This window comes from Acomys russatus, chromosome 13 (assembly GCF_903995435.1).
Source record: "Acomys russatus chromosome 13, mAcoRus1.1, whole genome shotgun sequence".
Taxonomy (NCBI): Eukaryota; Metazoa; Chordata; class Mammalia; order Rodentia; family Muridae; genus Acomys; species Acomys russatus.
Genome location: NC_067149.1, coordinates 62,595,056 through 62,615,661, shown reverse-complemented (window position 1 = coordinate 62,615,661; position 20,606 = coordinate 62,595,056). Strand labels below are relative to the sequence as shown.

Genomic DNA, 20,606 nt, shown 5'->3' with positions numbered 1-20,606 from the left:
CCCATCTTAATGTTCTTATAGGTTCCTAGGACCCTCTGGATCCTTCTATTTCCCCATTCTCCCATGCTTCTCTCACCTAGAGACCCAATAGGATGTCCTCCCCTCTGACCCACATTCCTGGTGAGTGAATACATTCATGGGACATGCCCCTTGGGCTAGTGACACCACATGGTGGCAAGGATGTGGAGAGAGAGGAACACTCCTTCATTGCTGGTGGGAATGCAAACTAGTACAGCCACTTTGGAAATCTATCTGGTGCTATCTCAGAAAACTGGGAATAGGGCTTCCTCAGGACCCAGCTATTCCACTCCTTGGAATATACCCAGAAGATGCTCCAGCACACAACAAGAAGATTTGCTCAACCATGTTCATAGGAGCCTTATTCATAATAGCCAGAACATGGAAACAGCCTAAATGTCCTTCAGTAGAAGAATGGATAAAGGAACTGTGGTACATTTACACTATGGAATACTACTCAGCTATTAAAAACAAGGAATTTCCGAAATTTGTGGACAAATGGATTGAACTAGAAATGATCATAATGAGTGAGTTAACCCAGAAGCAGAAAGACTCAAATGGATTTTTGTCTCTTTTATGTGTGCTTGTTTCTGCTCTTAACTGTGCCATTTCTTCCACCTTTGTTTGATTTGATTCTTAGTTTTTTGGCTGGTATCATTAAAAAATATATATTTGTTTTAAACATTACCTTTGGCAATGTCTTATGTATTTTACTGTCATAGTAAACTGAGACATCACCTTGGATTCTCTTAAAAAATACTTTAAAACATTTATTTTATATTATGTGGATGGGTATTTTGACTGCACGCATGTCTGTGCACCGCATGTGTGTCTGGTGCATGGAACGGGAGACACAGGCAGTTGTGAGCTTTACTGTACATGTTGGGAAGAAACCCAGGGCTGCTGGCGGGGCCTCCAGTGCCCTTCGCCACCAAGTCACCTCTCCAGCCTCCCTTGGGATGACTGAACCTCTGGTCTCCCGCATGTAATTACGACTCTGCTTTCAACTGAAAGGAGGTAGCTCTACCTTTAACCACCTCTGTATATGCAAGGTTCAACATCCTTGCCATTGTAGGTGCCTGGTATGACGTTACCTGTGCCTTTTGATGTCTTTCTGTCGAACACTGGTCTACTGGACATTCATGCTGATAAAGTGCTAATACGCTCTGCTGAGCAGCCATAAGCAATACAGAATAAACCTTGCTTTGTGGTTGCTAGTGTTTTTAATGTTAAGTAAATGGTTACAAGCAATAACATCTTAAAATTATTTTAAAATCTAATTAAGGGCAATTTATTTTTACAGAAAAATTAGCCACTTACTTTAGTTAATTTTTTTTTTTGCTTGATCCATTGGCATTTTTCTTTATTTACTCATGAATTAAAATTTAACTATTTCATTTCTGCTTACTTTTTCATTTGCATAATGTCTCAGTGGATTGACTCAAACACCACATTTCGTTTTACATTGTAATGGGATATTTCGAGATAGGATTATATATTCCTTTTTCAAAAATCTTACATTAAAGTGATTTTTAAAATTATACATAAGGATATTAGAAATGAAATTATCTCCAGAATTTGGCTCTGTGTCAGTGACTATTTTAAGATAATGGCAAAAAGACACATAGTTCCAGGGAAAGTAAAAATTAAGCAGTGTTCTAACTCGACATTTTCGTTGTGAATTCAAGGTCCTTAGCTATGCAAGAAGGAAGGAAAAGGGAATCAAAAGTATATCTCAGGAGTGATAAAAGTACCAACCTGAGGGCCTGGAGGTGGCACCGCCAGCCATGGACCCGTCTACTCACTTACTCCTGTTAGTATGTGAGGATTGTGTTCTGGGCATGAGGTGCTTTGGATGCAGCTGTGATCACACTGCCCCATGAAGCTTACATTCCAGTGGAGAAGGTGAAGAGGGGGGATAGACAAGGCTAATGTACACAGGATGGATGGTGGTAAGTGTGACAGAACACACTAAGATGGGGCTCCTGAAGTGTTATCTTATTATATGTTAGTATTACTATATATGTTAAAAAGTCAAGGGTGAGAAGGTGGTGGTAGCTCTTGACTAGGAACATGAATGAGCTATTAGATTAAGGTGGTTTTAATAACTACTTAAATACTTGAAATTAAATACTGAGTTTTCTCTTACAATCTAGATAGTAAAACAGAGTGATAGGTTTTCAGCTCACAAGGAGTCATTTCAGTATAGCAGTTAAGTGTGGGAGTCTGATCCCAAAGGTGCTGGTCCCAAGGCTGACTATGGCACATTGTAGATTTTATAGCAAGGCAAATTAAACTCTCTGCAGCACGAGAGACTTTATTTGGGAACAAGAGTAACACTTAGCTCACAGGATTGTAGTATGGATAAAATGAACCAACATATAAAGTACTTAACAGTGACTGATATAAGTGAGGTAGGCATTCAGTAAGCAGTCATTTTATCATCATCATCATCATCATCATCATCATCACCACCATATCAGCATCAGCATCAGCATCATTCCAGTAAATCGGAGAGAGATTAGGAAGGAAGAGAGACACTTGGATTTTGAGTTTATACTTTTCAAAAGGCAAAGTGAATTTATATCACTCTGTTGATGAGTGTGGATGTTAATTTAATATAGGTCATTGCAAATCTTTTGTCAGATTTATGAGTAGGAACAAAATGATTTTTAAAATAATTTCTGCAGAGAATAATAGAGGGAACTTGGAAAAGAATGCACAGAATAACCGTGTTAGAGGCTAAGAAAAAGAAGCAATTATGATATTTAATATAAAAGGACTAAATCTCCATATTAATAAGGTTCCATCTAATGGAGGATTTTTTTCTTTAGCTATGAGACCTGCTTCATGCAGGAGCACATCATTATAAAATTAAATGGAGGCAAAGAGATACAGCAGGCAAATTAAAACAAAATTTAAAGGATGATATTAGCCATAATATGCAGGTAACAATAAAGACTGTAACAAAATTGTTAGTTCACAATGTTAATAAATACATGCAAGTTGACACAAAACATCTTAATGTAATAAAATATAACTTAATACCCCAGATTTTGTTAGAAGTAAAAATGGAATATACAAATGAAGTTGTAGGGGGAGACTGGGCAAGCAAGATGGCTGAATCTGTAAAGGCACTTGCTGCCAAGCCTGAAGACCTGGTAAAAGTGAAAATCAAACTCCCATAAATTGTTTTCCACATGTTTACCATGCCATACACATGCCTATATGCACACACTCATTCACATACACACACAAACACACACAAATGATGATGATGAGGAGGAGGAGGAGGAAGAAGAGGAGGAGACAAAGAGAAATAATTAGGGGGAAAAGAATTAGGAGGAGAAGGAAAGAATGAAAGAAGGAAGGAAGGAAGAAGAAAGAAAGAACAAATGAAAGAATGAAAGAATATAGTAGGGGACTTTAACACGCTCTCAAACATCCATGTTAGAATAAGAACATAGAAGTCATATATAATATTGAATAACCTGATCAATAATAGAGTTCATAGTTTGGTACATGGTTTTGTAACTCATGAAGAGAAAGTACTTTTTATTCTTTAAAGGAACATGTACTCAAATGAAATTTGGACAAGGCAAAAAATCCAAGAAAACCTTCAGTTTACTTCAAAAGCAGAAGGCATGCGGCTTGTAATAATGGATTCAGAACGCAATTTGCCAACTTTACTGTAAGGTGAGGATGTACTTTACCTGTCATTATAGTTCACTGTCTTGGGTGCCTGTGGCAACTCCCCCTCTTCTAGCAGAAAGAGAGGCACACCTGGGTGCTGTAGCATTATCCATACCTTCAAAATGTGTGTGTGTGTGTGTGTGTGTGTGTGTGTGTGTGTGTGTGTGTGTGTGAAATGTCCTCTCTCTATAGAAGAACTATTGCGTGGCTGGCGGGTTACACATGAGCACAGAAAACTCCACAGCAGTTCAACTAAGTACTCCCTGATGGTACTTAGTTGACCCATCCATGGATGGGTCTAAAAAAATATGATGTAGCCAAAGCACAAGCTCGTAAAAGATAGACTATGAAAGTCATATAAATTCTCAAAGCACATGGCAATACATTTTGTTCATAGAATAATGACACACTTAAAATGAGGGGCTGGGTTTTGTGGGCATGAATTGGGTACCTCAGATGACAGCAGATGCCTCACTGCCACAGTTTCTCTGTCATGCTTAATGGACAGCCTAGTGGAGAGAAAAAAAAGCAAAAATGTCTGAATATATTTGGGTCAAAGAAGGTGAGAATGACGAGCTCATGAAACACCAACAGAAGACCACGACATAGTATTGTTGTCCCCAGTTGCAAGCCAGTTTCCACAGCCTGTGGCCTGCTATGACAGGAACCCAGTGTCTCAGTGTATGAAAGATGTCTGGCTGGGGAGGGAATTTGGCATTCCCCTGATGCTTGCTGGGAAAATCTGGCCTAGGCTGCATATTATTCTGAAGATAACAAAAGGAAAGTGGACAAGAGAGAGATGCTTTCTCAGCAGTGAGACTGGAACAAACAGCTCAGAAACATCTGGTTTGATCTCATTGGCTCACCCACGGAAAACAGCCAAGCAAGACCTTACTGACCACTTCAGCACTTTTGGAGAGGGTCTTACGGTGCAGGTCAAGGGGGATCTTAAAACTGGAAGGGTTTAGGTTCTTCCAACTATGGAATGTGAACATTTTAACACAACAGCATGTAGGATAGATCGTCAATGGTGTGACTGTGAACTTCCGGATCGAAGCAAAGCCCAGATGAGCCATTGGAAAACAGAAAAGGTAGCTTGTTGGGTGTTGCACAGAGGACGTGACTACTGAAGAACTTCTGTGGTTTTCCCATGAGCGTGGGGAAGCAGTAGATGTCTTCATTCGTAAAACGATTCTGAGCTTTTGCCTTTGCTGTGTTTACAACAAAAGGTTGCGCAATCTCTTTGTGGAGAGGATTTGATCATTAAAGGAATCAGAGGCATGCATCTAATGTTGAACATAAGCACAACAGCAATAGACAGGAAGAAGTGGAAGGTCTGGTAGTAGTCCAGGTGGCCTTTCGGATCAAGGTGGGTGTGGCAGCAGTAGATGTGGTGGATCTGGCTTGGGAAACAACCAGAGTGGTAATACAAGTGGAGAGTTGAACTTTGAAGTTTTCAGCTAATGACACCTTCAGCGATGATAGATACAGCCAAGGCTGCCTTGGAGCACTGTGGGGTATGATGGTATGTTATCCAGGTAGCAGAACCAGTCAGGCCCATCAGGTAATCACAAAGCCAGGGCATCCTGCAGAATCAGCCCTTTGGTTCCAGAAGTAACTCCTACAGCGGCTCTAATTCTGGTGCCTCTGTGCTTGGAAGCCATTATCAAGTGCAGGATCAGGCAGTGGTCTTGATGGAGGCTTTGGCTCAAGCATGTATCCTATAGCTCAGGAATGTAGGCTGTGGATTTTGGTTGGGTGGTTGGCATAGAATGTTGGGATTTCAAAATTTTCAAAACTTTATGGTGAGTATATTGTAAAATACATATGTACGAAAAATTTCAAATTGGTTTTGTTCGATGTGAAGTACATTCAACAGTATTTTTTTTTTTTTTACATTTTTCTTCAGAAAAAGAAGGAAAGCTAGAGGAACATTATTTTTTGCTACACAATGGGTTAAATTTTGCGTGGTTGCATGTATACCCCTGTTCAATTGATAAAGCAGCACTTTGCAGTTTACCTTAGAAGATTTCTTTGTGGTATTCTGTTATTGGATTTCTTAAGTGAATTACTTTCATGTTCAAAGTACAAACCATTGTAAAGACTACATTCCTTTCTACATATTTCAATTTGGATCACACCCTATGGATTTTTTTCCTTCGGGACCCCCTCCCTTAGGGAGCTCATAATGCCACGGTGTTTGGTTCTTCGGGTTTTGCTTGTAATACCTTATCTCTTTTCATATATGAAGGCACAATATGAATCCTTCATTTAGTCTCTGCGGTTCATCTCATTGCAAACATTTGGGGAAGAAGCACTACATTGAACATAGTGCTACAAATAGGAATATTCCTGTCTATATACTTTCTCACCCAAGGACGCGTCATTATACCACACAGGCTGGCTCTTTGATGGTGGGTCTCTGTTTTTATCTGCTGTTCTTTATTTCATGGAGTCACATTAAAGCTATGAATGCAAGGCTGTGATATGGAACCAGAAGGCTGTTGGAGCTTTCAGAAGCCTTGTGAGGGACTGGTAGTGGTACGGAAGCGTGCAAGGCTAATATGAGGGAGAAAAATAGAGTGCGTGCAGAGACATGATGGAAAATGGATACTTCTTTTAGCTCGGTGAGATGTGTCACTCACTGCTGTAGCTTTGGAGAGAGATTAGGCAGAGTAATGTAGCAAGTAATGTAAGAATGTTTCTGCATCATAGGGCATCTTCATCCGTCGGAGAACTTTGAGCTTTGTTCTTTGAAAACCCACTTTACTTGAGTGTGTTAAGGTGAAGCGATGCTTATATCTCCCCTCCTCTGTCAACTGCTATGAATGCTGTGTGGTGATGTTCTCTGCTACTGATCTGGAGGTGTGGGAACGTGACCTGAACTGATGGGCCTCGAAAGCTGGTATTGTGCTTTGCAGGAGGCTTGGGAGCAGACTTCCCCAGCGGGCTCAGGTGTCTCCAAGAAGGGTGAAAGTACTCATGGATATCAGCTGCAGTTCTGTGTCCCGGGCTTGGATGCTTTTGACAACCTTGTCATTGTTGGAAATTCTTGAATAAAACTGATTTAAAATGGTAACAAAAAAGGGAGAGGCTGGAAATACAGCTCAGTGGCTAAAAGTACGTGCTGTTCTTGCGGCGGACCTGTGTTGAGTTCCTAGCACCCATGGTGGGTGGCTCACAGCTGCTGGTTGCCTACTTCCATTTCACGGGATATGCCTTCCTCCTTCTGGTCTCCTTGGACGCTTGTACTCATGTGTACATACCCATGGACAGACATGCACATAGTTAAAACTAAAAATAATTAAAAATGTGAGAGGATGACCATTCAATGTAGGATAACAAGTGTCCCCAGAAAGGTAGATAGAGAAGATATCCTTTGGTTCTTGAAAGTAAAATTGGTATTAATATTATGATTTTAATAAGAATTTTTCAATCACGTAGGTGTTTAAACCATGTCCACCAATTATTCTAGGTCAAAGAGAAAATAAAAGTTTAGCAGCTTATCAAAGCAAAACCAAACCAAAACAAAACAAAACAAAAGTCAGACAGAACCTGTTACTTAGCCAAAGAAACTCTTATCCAAAAGTACATGTGTGCATGTGCTGAACATTAAAAGAAGGGGAAGCAAGTGAATAAAATTTTTGAAGATTGGAAAAAACATCCAACAACAACAAAAACCTTAAAAAAATACCAGTGGGAGGAGACAATATATACATGATTATATAAATTAAAAATAAGAAAATTAAGAAATAGAATCCCAATCAAAGTGATAAATATTCAGAATAACTGGCTTGTAAAATAAGATAAGTGAACAAAAAACCTAAAATAAGGAATATGAAAGCCCTTGGAAGTGAGAAAGAAGAATTCATAATAAGTAGAGATGAGACTAGACTCCTGAGAGGTTTTACACATCGAGGCAGCCAACGTAAAAATCTCAATGACATGAATAACTTTCTGAAGGCAAAAGTATTGAAATTCATTGAAGATGTAGAAAACCTTTCTAATGTAACCATTAGGAAAGAAATTAAAAACATGTCAATTATCTAAAAATACGGGCTCCAAAGTCATGGAGTCTTTGAAACTTGTTCGTTGAAATGTTCCAGGAACAGAGCAGCTCACCTCTGCTGGGAGCGGAAAAACGTGTGTGTGCCCCTTTAAACTCACCCCGCTCTTCTGCTCTTCTTCAGTCAGATGAATCCATGGAAGGATGCTGCACCCTGGGGAAACCCAGCAAGGACAGAGGAGAGGAGGAAAGACATGCTTAGTTTACTCCCAGCTTCCATGCAGAGTTGTGACAGGGGCCATGTCGGACCACAGTGAAGTCCAGCCTTTCCAAAAGCGCCCCTTTCCTTGTTAGCGAATCTTTACTGTTCTGGTGACTCTTCCTCTCTCAGGTCTTGGTGTGATGGCAGAGTGGAGAGACTGTAGCGGAGCTTCATGTCTTCATCTAAACACGTAACTCCATCAATGTTCCCAGAAGTACATTAGTTTGACTGCAGTGTTTTCTTCTTGCCTGTACTCTCCTGGATACAATTTGCAAGCATGGCACACAGTATCAAATAGGATACATAAGCCTGAAGAAGACGATGCACCAAGGAAATACAGGCAAAGCTTGCCTTGCACTAGGCAGAAAATGCTTAATCAAATACTGACAAGTGGATGTCCTCTACACTATAATAACCAACTTGATAAAAAGTGACAGGGACACCACTCTCACAGTGGTGACTGAACAATATAATACATTGAGTAAACAATTTCAGAAGTGTAAAGAAACATAAATGTAACATCTTACTGCGTGCACTTGAGGGAGTGTAGAACTATGGTTTAGATTATTTTCTAACAGCGTTTTTCACACTATACCCCAGCTCCCACCTCTGGACTTCTGCCTGTTCTTTCCCTACCGCCTACCATAATCCTTACTACCTCTCCAAAGCGTGGATCACAGGTGAGTCACCACACACACATCTTGTGCCTCCAAGGCCGTGTGCTAAGGGTTCGGTTCTCAGTCTGTGGCGCTATGTGGATATGGTGGGATCTTTGGGAGGTGGCCTGATGAAAGGAAGTTAGGTCACACAGGTGTGTCTGTGAAGGGGATGCTGAGACGCCAAGCTCTCCAAGCTCTTTGCTTCCTGGCGTGTAGCTTTGCTCCACAGCACAGTCTTGCCCTCAAGTGATGCCCCGTTACATGCCACAGAGCAATGGCCAACCAGCCATACATGGTAACTTCCCAGCTGTGAGCTGATCTGAAGTTTTCCTCCGCATGTTGGAGGAAAATATCATCTCTGGGGTATTATTTTTAAATCCCAGCAAAGAATTAAGATCATGAGTTAGTGCTGAGTTCTTTCAGCTCTTAAGAATGTGCCCAAACTCAAGGCTGAGCACGTAGCTCACTTCACAGAGTACCTACCCATCACAGAAGGAACTCAGTGCAATGCCAACTATCCAGTAAAACTAGCATGGCAGCGAACAAACGTCTGTAGTCCCAGCACTGGAGAAGTGGAGGCAGGGGCACTGAGCCTTTGACAACATATTTCTCTACACAAGTTTGAGCCCGGCATGGGCTACATGAGTAGCGTTTTCAGAACAAATAAATGCAGAGCAAATGCAATTAAATTAAAAAGGAGAAAGAAAAATTCCTTAATCTCACTTTTGCTGTTTATTTTAGTAATAGTAATGACTTCTCTTAGGGTTCATGGGAATAAATTGAAGCACAGAACGTTTTAATACTGTTAGCACAGTGTTTTAAAAAATTCGCAATAATCACAAATGTTAGAATGGCTGTCAATTTCTCCAGACTTGACGATAAGTTAACATAACCCCAATTAAATTGAAAAATAATTTTGACAAAAGTTCTGAAGTTAATTGAGTAGAAAATAAAAACATTGAAATGGTCTAGACCTTTCGACAAGGAACTATGACAACATCCTAATGCTACATTTTAAAAAGCATATAATGGGGACTTACAGACAGGCAACAGAAAGATGGATGAAAACAGGCACAAATGCATATAGGAATTCAGTATATCCAAAAAGGGGGCTGTGCACACCAGTGCTGGAAAAGAGGATTTTTAACCCTGATGACATCAATGTTCTCAGTGGACAAGAAAACTTAATTTGATTCCAATCTCACACAAATTAACAAGGTAAAGTCCACATACATGAAAGTTTAAATATACTAACACAGAGATCTTAAGATTTGTTTTATCTTAGATTCTGTTTCTTCCTTGACCTTATCAATAAATTGTTTAAGGTCTCTGATCAGGTATGTGTTTTAGAACAAATTTGCTTCTTGAACACTTGTGATTGCTCTATTGTTGTTGTTTTAGATTTCGGTACATGCAAGGCAAAGTGTAATGTTGCAAGTGTTTGCATTTTGAATAGTCCCCTCTGTTCTTGTGGGTGGTAAAACCACATCCTTGGGGTTTCCATTCAAAATTCTCCCATGAGGACTCACACCACACACACTCACCAAATTGGTGAGCCTCACAGGAAGATATCGCTATTGTCCTTCTCACCTACAAGGCTTTACATTGGGCTCTATGGCTGCTCCACTGTGAGAGTGGCCCACTTAATTAAAGATGATGCTTTATTTCCACCAAGATGCTCTCTCTCAAGTGCTGTGCACGAGTGTTTGCTTCTGTTAGGGAAATAAGCTACAATCTCCATCTTTCCAAATCTTGGATTAGCTCTGCTTTGTGGGAGTCTGGCTGGGGTTTTCTTTGTAATGACAGTGCAGTCCATGTCTGTACCCAGAATGCTCCATTTCACTCTCGTTATAGAAAGTGTTTCAACTCCTTTTCCTGATTCTGAAGCGATTTTTTTTCCTCCATAGATTGGGAAGTGGCAAAAATATGAAGACAGCCCTGAGAAATGACACCTGATGTTTGTACTTTCTACTTCTGGTAGGCTAAGAGTAAAAAAACTCTGTGTGGGGGAACAAATGCAAGTATAAGCTGGTTAAAATACTTCCGACACATGATGAACAACCTCACGTATCTTTTGTTAGGAGGACACTTGAGAACATGGAGTGTCAGTAGTGGAATTCTCTGCAGAGTACAGCACGAGAACATTGATGAAGAGATTGGAGGCATGGCCTCGGAGCCAAAGAGCTTGGGTCATGTAATTGTGAGGCAATAATACTGTCTAGTGGCAAGGTGAAGGGCAGTTGGGGACAGAGCTGAAGGGATTGAGTTCTATGATGACTTTGCTGAAGACTCGCCTTGCAGCCCTGGGATCGGCATTCTTCTTGGGGACCTAGCAACCACTCTAAGGTGAGGGTACTGGACGAAGTTATTGCATTGTATTATACTGTGACTTCAATAGCTTTTTGTGATAACTGTAATGAAATGAGGTTTTGGTAAATTTCAATTTATGTTTTCCTTTTCTGGGTGTGTGTGCACATGTATGCAGGTGGGTGTGCATATATGTGCATGCAGAGGTCAGAGGCTAAGGTGTCTTTCTCAATTGCTTTCCACTTTTATGTTTTTGAAGCAGGGTTTTTCACCAAACATGGAACTCACTAATGTGGCCAGGCAGGGTGATCAGAGAGCTCCAGGGAGTCCCCTATCTCTGCCTTCCCTCTGCTATGTTTACAGATATACATCATCACAACAAGCTTTTCACGTGGGTGCCAGGACTCGAACTCAAGTCTCCATGCTTGATCAACCAGCATTTTATCATATGAGTCATTTGATATATATTCACTGTGCATGGTAATGGATTTCACAAAGGAATTTTCATATATCATGTACTCTGACAATACATCATTATCTGCTTTTTCCTTCTTATGTATGTATGATTTTTGGTTTTTGTTTGTTTGTTTTTTTGAGACAAAGTTTCTCTGTGTAGTCTCTCGGCTGTCCTAGATCCACCTTGTAGACCAGGCTGGCCTTGAACTCACAGAGATCTGCCTGTCTCTGCCTCCCAAGTGTTGGGATTAAAGGCGTGTGCCACCAATGGCTCAGCTGTTAAAGGCTAGGCTCAGAACCAAAAATGTATGTATGATTTTTGAAAATTATTCTTGGAGGGATTATTCTCCTTTTAAAGTGTTTTACTAGCTTATCATGATAATTAAAGTGAGCAAGATAGAATATATGGTTAGACAGTGACCAATCTCTAGGGCCTTCCACAAGATCCTTTCACATGGCCCTGCTACTGCCACTCCTCTGGAGCAGTGTAGAGACTTCCACAGAACCAGGAAGGAAATAGATAACAATGGAACATTGTGTCTGGGATCCATAGTTCAATGGATGAGCCTATCCCTAGCATATTCAAGGCTCTGAGCTCAGTTTTAGCACCAAAACAGAAAAGGAAAGAAACCTACACCAACCATATAGGCCAAACTGTAAGAAACTGCCAGTTGTGCAGTTAGCTTATTGACCAAATATTAGCATTTTCACATGAGCCAGTTTCATAATGGAAGAACATAGCTATAGCCAACATCCCCCTGAATAATGTTCTCTTATATGAATCTAGGATTTAAGGTTTTCTCTCTCTCTCCCTCCCTCTCCCCCCCCCCCGTGTGTGTGTGTGTGTGTGTGTGTGTGTGTGTAAGTAGAATATTCCAAAACCTAACACTTCTAACTTTTACTTTAGGTGGGAAAATTCACTTTCCACATTTAGCTTAGTAAGCCTGCTCTAATGCTCATAATCACAGCAGTTTTTCTGAATTGACTTTTAATTAGCAGTAAGAAGTGTTCACAACAGGAAAGGTTTTAAGCCCTTAAGGAATGTTTCTCATGGTTTTCTGAAAATAGAGATGGATCTGAATTAAAAACTCACCACTAGTAAAGACATCAGCATGTCTCTCTTACCTGCTCTTACTTTGTAGATGATTGAATCTATTTTTAATAGGGCATGTGTTATCAAGCAATACATGGAATATTTTTTTCGTGTGAAGAAATACTCTAGGAAATCAACTGAAAGGAGAGAAGTTTCTTTCTTTGGCTTGTGTTTCAACCCATGGTCACTTAGTTCTGTCATTTCTGGAGCCTGTGAGGTGATGAAATGTGGCAGCAAATGTGTGGTGAAGCCAAAGTGCTGACAGAGATGGGGGAGGGACAGAGAGCGAGAATGCGAGGGAGAGAGTGAGAGTGTGAGAGTGAGAGTGAGAGAGCAAGACTGAGAGAGCGAGAGTGAGAGAGTGAGAGAGCAAGATCGAGGAGAGCACTTTAATGATCCATCCTCAGTGATGTGCTTACTTCAGCTAAGACTATCAATCCCCAAAGAGTTCCCAGTAACCCATTAAACATGACTCTGCTAATGGACCAACCCAGTGATAATTTCAGAGCCCTCATGAGTCAAAACCCCACAAAGGCCTCACCTCTGTACACTGCTGCATTGGGAAGGAAAGCTTTGGTGTAGGAATTCTGGAGAGGTGGTGGTGGAGAGCACTTCATATCCAAACCATTACACTAAGTAACCTCAGAAGCACCAAGGTTTCTACTCATGGATGGGTTCTCCAAAATGAATTAAAGCAGATTATGGGGTGTGACCCAAGCTCCAGACATGACATAGCATCTCATTCCATGGAGAACCTAAAGATCAAAATGTTAATGCCACTGGTGTGACTTTACTTAGACCTTTGGGCAGAGGGGAGAATGTTGACAAAAGTTATAACATGCTCAAATGAAAAGGAAATTCAAATAGAATCTTAATCACTGAAGTGACTGGAGTGGAACAAGTGATGCTGGCTGAAATAGTAGTTAATTTTTCAGACTGTACTACAGAATTAATTTACATTTGCAATTTAGTTATGAAGAATAATAGTTCCACATATATGGGACCTTCTGGTTTTAACGAATTACTCTGAAGGAGCCGATGAATGAGTAGATGGTTACTTTCACACAGAGGCACGTGAGGCTTTAATTCATTAGCCATCCAAGAAGGAATAATAAATACTTCATATAAGCAGTGCTTTTCATATCTGCTCACTAATGAAATTTTAATTAACCATAGAACCAATTATAAGATTCAGTAGGAAATGCTGCAAGATTAATTTTTAAAATGGAAATTAAAGCACTCAAGTAATTTTTCTGCTTGGTTTTCTGTAGAAAGACTTCTTGTTGTTCTTCTTTAATGTTTTATCCCCATTAATGTGAATGATACATACCCTCCTTTAACAGTTTTTACAAACTCTTTTTTTTTTATTATTTATTTCATGTGTATAAAGTTTCATATACATGTGTATGATAGTTTGGATAGTAAAAACTTATCTATTACCTAAGTTAGATAAATTGTTAGCTAAAAGGAGGTCCTTTCTATTTTGCATGTACTAAAATTTTTAAAAATGAGTCTCTTTATATGCCAGTTACTTAAGTAGGTAGGACTAAAACACAAATTTTGCCTGAGTTTGTTTTTATTAAAGTCTCTTTTATTTTCTTGTCAAAAAGTTAAGCAATAAACAAGCACTATTCTAATGCTTTTAAAAATTAATGGTTAAAGTTAGCCTACAGAGTTTCACTATGGCATTTTCATACATATGTCATCATACTTTGTTCTAGGTATTCTAGTACCCCCCTTGCTGGAGTCTTTTATCCACAACCTATTTTACTGCTGCATGTGTGTGGGTATACATGTGTATGTGCAAACATGTGTATGTAAATGTGTGTGCACGTGTTTTTTACATGTATGTGCATGTGTTTGTATATGTATGTGTGTGCACGTATGATGTATGTGTGCATGTGTATGTGCCTGTGTATGTTCATGTATGTGTGTGTGGAGGCCAGAGAACAGCCTTGAGTGTTGCTCCTCAGACTCTGTATCGTCTGCTTTTTTTTTTTTTTGAGATAGACTCTCACTGGCCTGGAACTCACCAAGTAGAGCAATGAGTTCCAGTTCTGCTTCCTCAATGTTGGGGTTACAAGCATTCTGTCACCTCAGCTTTTTTAGTATAAAGACTTATTTATTTATTATTTGTACAGTATTCTGTTTGCATTTGTGTCTGTGGGCCAGAAAAGGGCACCAGATTTCATTAGAGATGGTTGTGAGGCACCATGTGGTTGCCTATTGAAACTAGGAATTCAATATGAATATTAAATGCTTCTTTTACATGGTACTGAAAATTGGAATTTGTAGTTTAGCATCTGGTAGGTGGCCTGGGTTCCATGTCAGGTGGGGTGGTCCAAGTACGGCTTGCTTCTGGATGATTCTTTAGATTGAAGGTCCAAAGGTCCTGATTCTCACTCAGGGGTGGCTTAGAGCATTCAGGATGAGACCTGAGGCCCTAGTGTTAAGCCAGGTTGCCAGTCTTACCAGGAGAGGTGGTACAGTTTAGCTCCTTTACATTGAAATTGCCTGTATCAAATAGCAGTGAGATTCAGGAGCTCCACAAGCCTGTGTTGATACTGAAGTATTACAATGCTTTGTGTAGCTGCTGTGCTAAAAGCACAGCAAAGGAAGCAGGCTGGTGTTCTTGCCAGCCAGTCCAGTGACTCACCAGGCCTAGGCGAATGTTTCACCAGGGGTCAGCAATGAGCTAGTAGCAGCAATGGAGCAGGCTCTAGGCGCTACCAAGGCAGTTCCACCATTGCTGCCTGACCACCATGTTTCTGGTAGCAGTTCTACCCCAGAATAAATGGAGCCTCAGATGGTCATGGAGGAGGAATGATGAGCACCAGAGAGAGCCACCCAGCCAGCCAACCTTTATTTATAAACCTTGAGCAGTGGGGCGGGGTTTGAGGGTGAATGTGTCTGAATCGATAGGACTAGGGGTGCCAGGATACTCAATCAACATGCAATGGTACAGTACTTCAATTCCATGCAGTAGCACAGAGTTCTATCATAAGAAGGAAAACACAGTACTTAGTTATCCTATTGGTGGGGGAAGAACTTCTAGGTACAACCAAAGGTCATTTGCTTAAGGCTTGTATCTTCTTACATAGGATGAGGTACTCTAGGCATCACCAGGTGTTGGCTAAACTGTTTTTTTTTTTTTTTAAATCAGGAAATGGTCAGGTATGAAATCTTCTCTGAAGGCTATGTAATGCTCCTAACAACATCTGGGGTTACCAGATCAAGTGGAGTGAGAACTCCACTGAGTAAAGGGAGTCCACTGTCATAGACTGAGCACAAATGGCTATCTAGAGATGTCAGACTTCAACTTTATCCAGCAGAGTTCTACAGGAACTACTAAAATTTTGAAGGTTGCTGTATGCAAATTATAGGTGAACATTTTGTTTCTTTCAGATGAGAGTTCATCATTTGTTGAAGTAAACTCATATCTAAGCTATGATTTAGGTATACGGTTATTGTGTAATTCAAATGCTGATTTTTGTACCCCACCCCCCAAATCTGGTTGCAATCCTTGTTCTTAGAATCTTCTGTCTCAATGTTGTATAAACACTTCTCCTCAATTGCCCCCTGGTATGCTAATAAGTAGCTTATAGCTAATTACTGTGCAGGAAAGAGAATAGGTCTGGACTTCCTGTTAGAAAGGGGAGGAGGAGTTAGAGGAGGAAGTAGGGGATTTTGTCATAGGAGAGGTCAAAGAGCAACTAAAAGAAGGAAGAGGAGCAGGAGCAGGAAAGCTACAAAGTCCAAGTATTTCTGGGATGTAAGCTGGGAGGAAGCCAAATTAGTTTAGAAGATTAATAATAGAGTAATAACTGCTCAGTTATTGTGTTGTGAAGCTTGGTTAAATAATATGAAAGAATCTCAATTATTTGTGTGATATCTGGGTTAAGGGAGAAACTGAGAAAGAAGCAGTTATATAAAAACAACTTAACATTATTTCATAAGGTATTTATTCTTTTTGTTTGTATGTTTTGAAACAGTCTTATTGCACTAAGACCTCCCTGAGGAGTCATGATGATCCTCCTGCCTCAGCCTCTCCAGTGCTAGGATTATAGTCTATAGATTCCATGTCCAACTTCATAAACAATTTACTCTATTTTTATTCGTCTATAAAATATTTAATGTTTTCTACTTCAGCTAGCAAAAATATACTAGCTTTAGATGAAGTAATTCTTAGCAGTTCATCTAATTTCTGTCATAAAATGCAAGAAAACTTTGGCTCTGGGCCTATTGTTGAGTTACACAGGGAAAGAGAACACTGAATTCAATGCATGCAGGCATTCATATGCACCAAAGGACTATTTACTAAAAAGGATACTCTACAGTAAAAAAAAAAAAAAAACAAAACAAAAAAAAAAAACGGCACTGAGCTTATAATTCTTCTGTCTATACCTTGTGAGTAAAGTTTTGAATTGTGATGAAGATTGACCAACAGGGCTTTGCACATACTAGGCCATCACTCTATTATTTGAGCTGTGATCCAGGCACTGGATTTTAAATTTCTAAAAATATAAATAAACAGTTACTAGATGAAAATGTAAACCTTTCGACCTCCTTCCACCTCTACCTCCTTAGATTTAACTGGTTGTTTAACAGAATGGTTTAGTTTTAAGATACATAGTATATTTTCCTGTTGGTTGAATAAGCTAGCCCTGATGTTCCTGGGGTTCGATATGTTTCAAAGATATACTAAATGTAGCATCGCAGTACCTCCTTCTCAGTCTGATTGTACTGGATTAAATAAGACAAGAGTGAACGAGTTATGGCCATGAGGCTGGGCATGGAAGAATCCTGATTTTTTTCCCCATGTTCTAAACTAAGAATATTGACTCTAGCAATGGGATAACTGTACCTCGTACAATGAGGCAGCTTCAAATTATTCATGGTCGGTACAGTAGAATTACCCTAGCAAACTGTCATTTAACATTATTTTAGGAATAACTTTTGGTGTGTGTGTGTGTGTGTGTGTAAAATACAATAGGGGACTAGAAAGAGGATTCAATGGGTAAAGATACGCTTTCTGCTAAGCCTGACAACTAGAATTTGATCCCTGATCACTACACAGTGAAAGAAGAATCAACTCTTCCAAGTTGGCCTTTGACCTCTGCACAGGTGCAGTTGTTTGGCATGAGATTATCCCTTCTCCCCCATACAATAAATGACTGTAGTAAAAGTTCTAACTGTTTAATCGGATTTAAAGAGCCGAGTGACGTTATCATTAGAAGAACCCTCATATCTATTCACTAAAGTGTGTGCTTGCTTCAATACACACTATCCTCAAATCCGTAAAATCCACGGATTCTACAGGACTCTTTAAACTTTTAAAGATAAATCTTGTAGCCAAGCGCAGCAGTAAACACAGCACCTGGAACAAGAAACTGCACTGTCGATATTGAGTTAAAGATGTACCTAGTGGACACACAGTTTTTCAGATTTTTTTGAGGATTTTAAGAATTTTTCAGTCAAAGGCTTTCACCGTAGGGTACAGTGTACTTTCTGGTGACAGTTTTAATGTCTTTTTTTTTTTTTTTTTTTTTTTTTTTGTCCCTTGCAAGACCCATCCTCTGCTGGTGGCCGAGTCACTTGGCCTTCAAGAAGGGTCAGTACAAAGGCAGAACACCACAGCGTTAAAGATCAAAAGCTTGCTTCAATATGCAAGGTTCTTAGCTTTGTTGTCTACCCTAAAGTCCTTGAGATACAGATCTAACCAGAGCTGTGTCCTCAACATCAAACTGCGCAGTGGCTTTGGCCCATCTAGCCCTTTGTACCTGGTGTCTCAGTACACTATGTGTCTACAGTTATGTCTTCACTATTAAAGGAACGAACCAGAACAAGGAGCGAATGGAAAATTTCCCAGAACATTATCATCGTGGAGCTGCCCAGAGCTGAGGGCCAGAGCGTTCTGGCTGGACAGCTCTGCCTTAGGGTTGATAAGGAAGAACAGACAAGTTACAGCCAGCTACGATCATTTACGTCCTCAGAGGGAGTTCTCAGACAGATGAATATGGAATGTTTACCCCCTCATGTCACATTGGTTTTCTTCAGGGCACGGGGATACACAATTCAGCTTATCACTAGAAGATAAAGGATGGGAGGTCATAGAGTCAGTGTCTGGCCTGGTAACCCGTGGAGGAAGGAGTTGTCCATGCGAGGCGAGTGGAACTATGCTTCTTATTGAACTCAAAGCTTCTTTAACTGTGGGTCATGGCCCCATCTGGGGTTGTGTAACTGAATGTGGGAGCTATACGACTTTGGCAATTGTAAAAAGTTTCAGAATATACAGAGCCCCTAAATTAATTCAAAACAAAACACAATAAATTGAGACATCTTTGATAGTTACCTTCCATATTGCACCATGGGGAATTATTACAGCCTCAGGTCTGAACACACCTGCACACTTTGCACTTTGCACACCATTGCACCATACAACACCAACAAAAGCTGTTTGAATATAGCTCAGAATAAAGACTGTTCTATGTTAGGGATGCAGTGTTTTTGCAGTGTGTACAAATCTTCCTGTTGGTAAACAATGTGGTTTCCTTATGGAATACAAAAACTTTTAATATTTTGCTACTGACAGTCTTTGGCACTCAAGTCTTTGGCACTTAGTCTTAGTATTATTCTGTATTTGACAAACATATACATCCCATTAATATGAAAATTTATTTTAATCTTTAATGAATGGTAGAATCATATGTATTTCAAAGAATTGCTTTAAAATAAATTTGTGATTGATTAACAGTAAATGTCTTATTTGTATGTATGTACCTATGTACCTGAGGTCATGTAAAAGTTTCTCAGGTGAAAAGGAGCCATGAATGGACAGGTTTTAAGATGTCTTGATTGCAGTTACCTGGGAAAAGTGGTTCACTGGAGAAAATGCCTTCTTGCAGCACAAAAAGGAAGATAGGTTTCAGAAACAAGGGTAAAGACTATTAACTTATTTTCTAGGATTATAGTGTTCAGGTCAAGTTTATTGTCAGCGCCATTACTGACAAGCAAACTCGCGTTGAACCCACCTGTCTTTATGACTTTCGTCTGTATCAGTCAGGCTCTCAAAAGTACCCTCTGGACAGAGATTAGCCCACAGACTTTTATGGAACCGTCTCTAAGATGAGCAGTTGTAGGCTGTTTTGTGTGGCCCAGGATTCAGCAAACCACTCTGGTCCATGGCTTGTTTGTGTATGGTTCTGAACTACGAGAGAATATGTTGTTTTGTTTTACATTTTTTTTTAAAATAGAAAATCGAGAGAAAAGAAAATGATATTGCTGACAGAGCTTTACCTTTTGTAGTTTGCAAAGGCTAAATCTATTACCCGCCTCCTTTAGAAAGATTTTTCTATTCCTGGGTAAGAAGTGGGTGGAGGAATTGAAGACAGAGTCATAGCAAAGGTCTAGGCAGTCCTGCAGAATGCTTGGGAACTGAGCCGTGTTACCAAGCTGTCTCTGAGGTGTGTGTGTGTGTGTGTGTGTGTGTGTGTGTGTGTGTGTGTGTTAGGACATCATGGGTTCTCCCAGTGTGGTTCAATCTGTGAGTGTGAGCTGCTCCTGGAAATGGGGTGAGGTCATGTATATGACCCTAGTAGGCTTCCTGGCAGCAAGAGGAGTGGTCACTCCAAGGGGTTCTGGCACCAGCTGCTACCGTTCCAGCTTTCTCTGACATCTTCAGAGGCTGGCACTGTCTTCTGCTCTCCTGCAGAGGTTTGTTGCTACTTATTATGTGATTCGCTTTTCAGCTGTCAGTGTTCCCTGCTCAGCAGAGACTGCCTTACAAATGGGAAGAGTGCATTATTTCTTCTTGTGTTCCCAGTGCTGCGTAAAGGGCTGGCACACAGAATGGGCTCAGTAGATAGTAACTGAGTGAATAAATATTCTTGCTTATGTGAGACTGAAATAGGTAGGGATCTATTATCTAGGAACTCTGTGTGAAGTTCCAAATGGCTGCTTAGAAGCACATGTCTTATAAGCCAGGTCTTGGTTTATTTCCACAAAATGTTTATGAATGGATTTAACATTTGAACCCCAAAAGAGCAGAGTATACAAGTTCAGTACCACACTAGAGTTTGAAATCATACTTTATGTGTATGAGCTAGGGGCAGT

The 20,606-nt window shown here is 40.1% G+C and overlaps 1 pseudogene; it reads left to right on the top strand.

The window, feature by feature from the left end:
• Positions 1-4,245: 4,245 nt before the first annotated feature.
• On the top strand, positions 4,246-5,482 carry LOC127197736 (TAR DNA-binding protein 43-like; annotated as a pseudogene).
• The last annotated feature ends 15,124 nt before the right edge of the window (positions 5,483-20,606 follow it).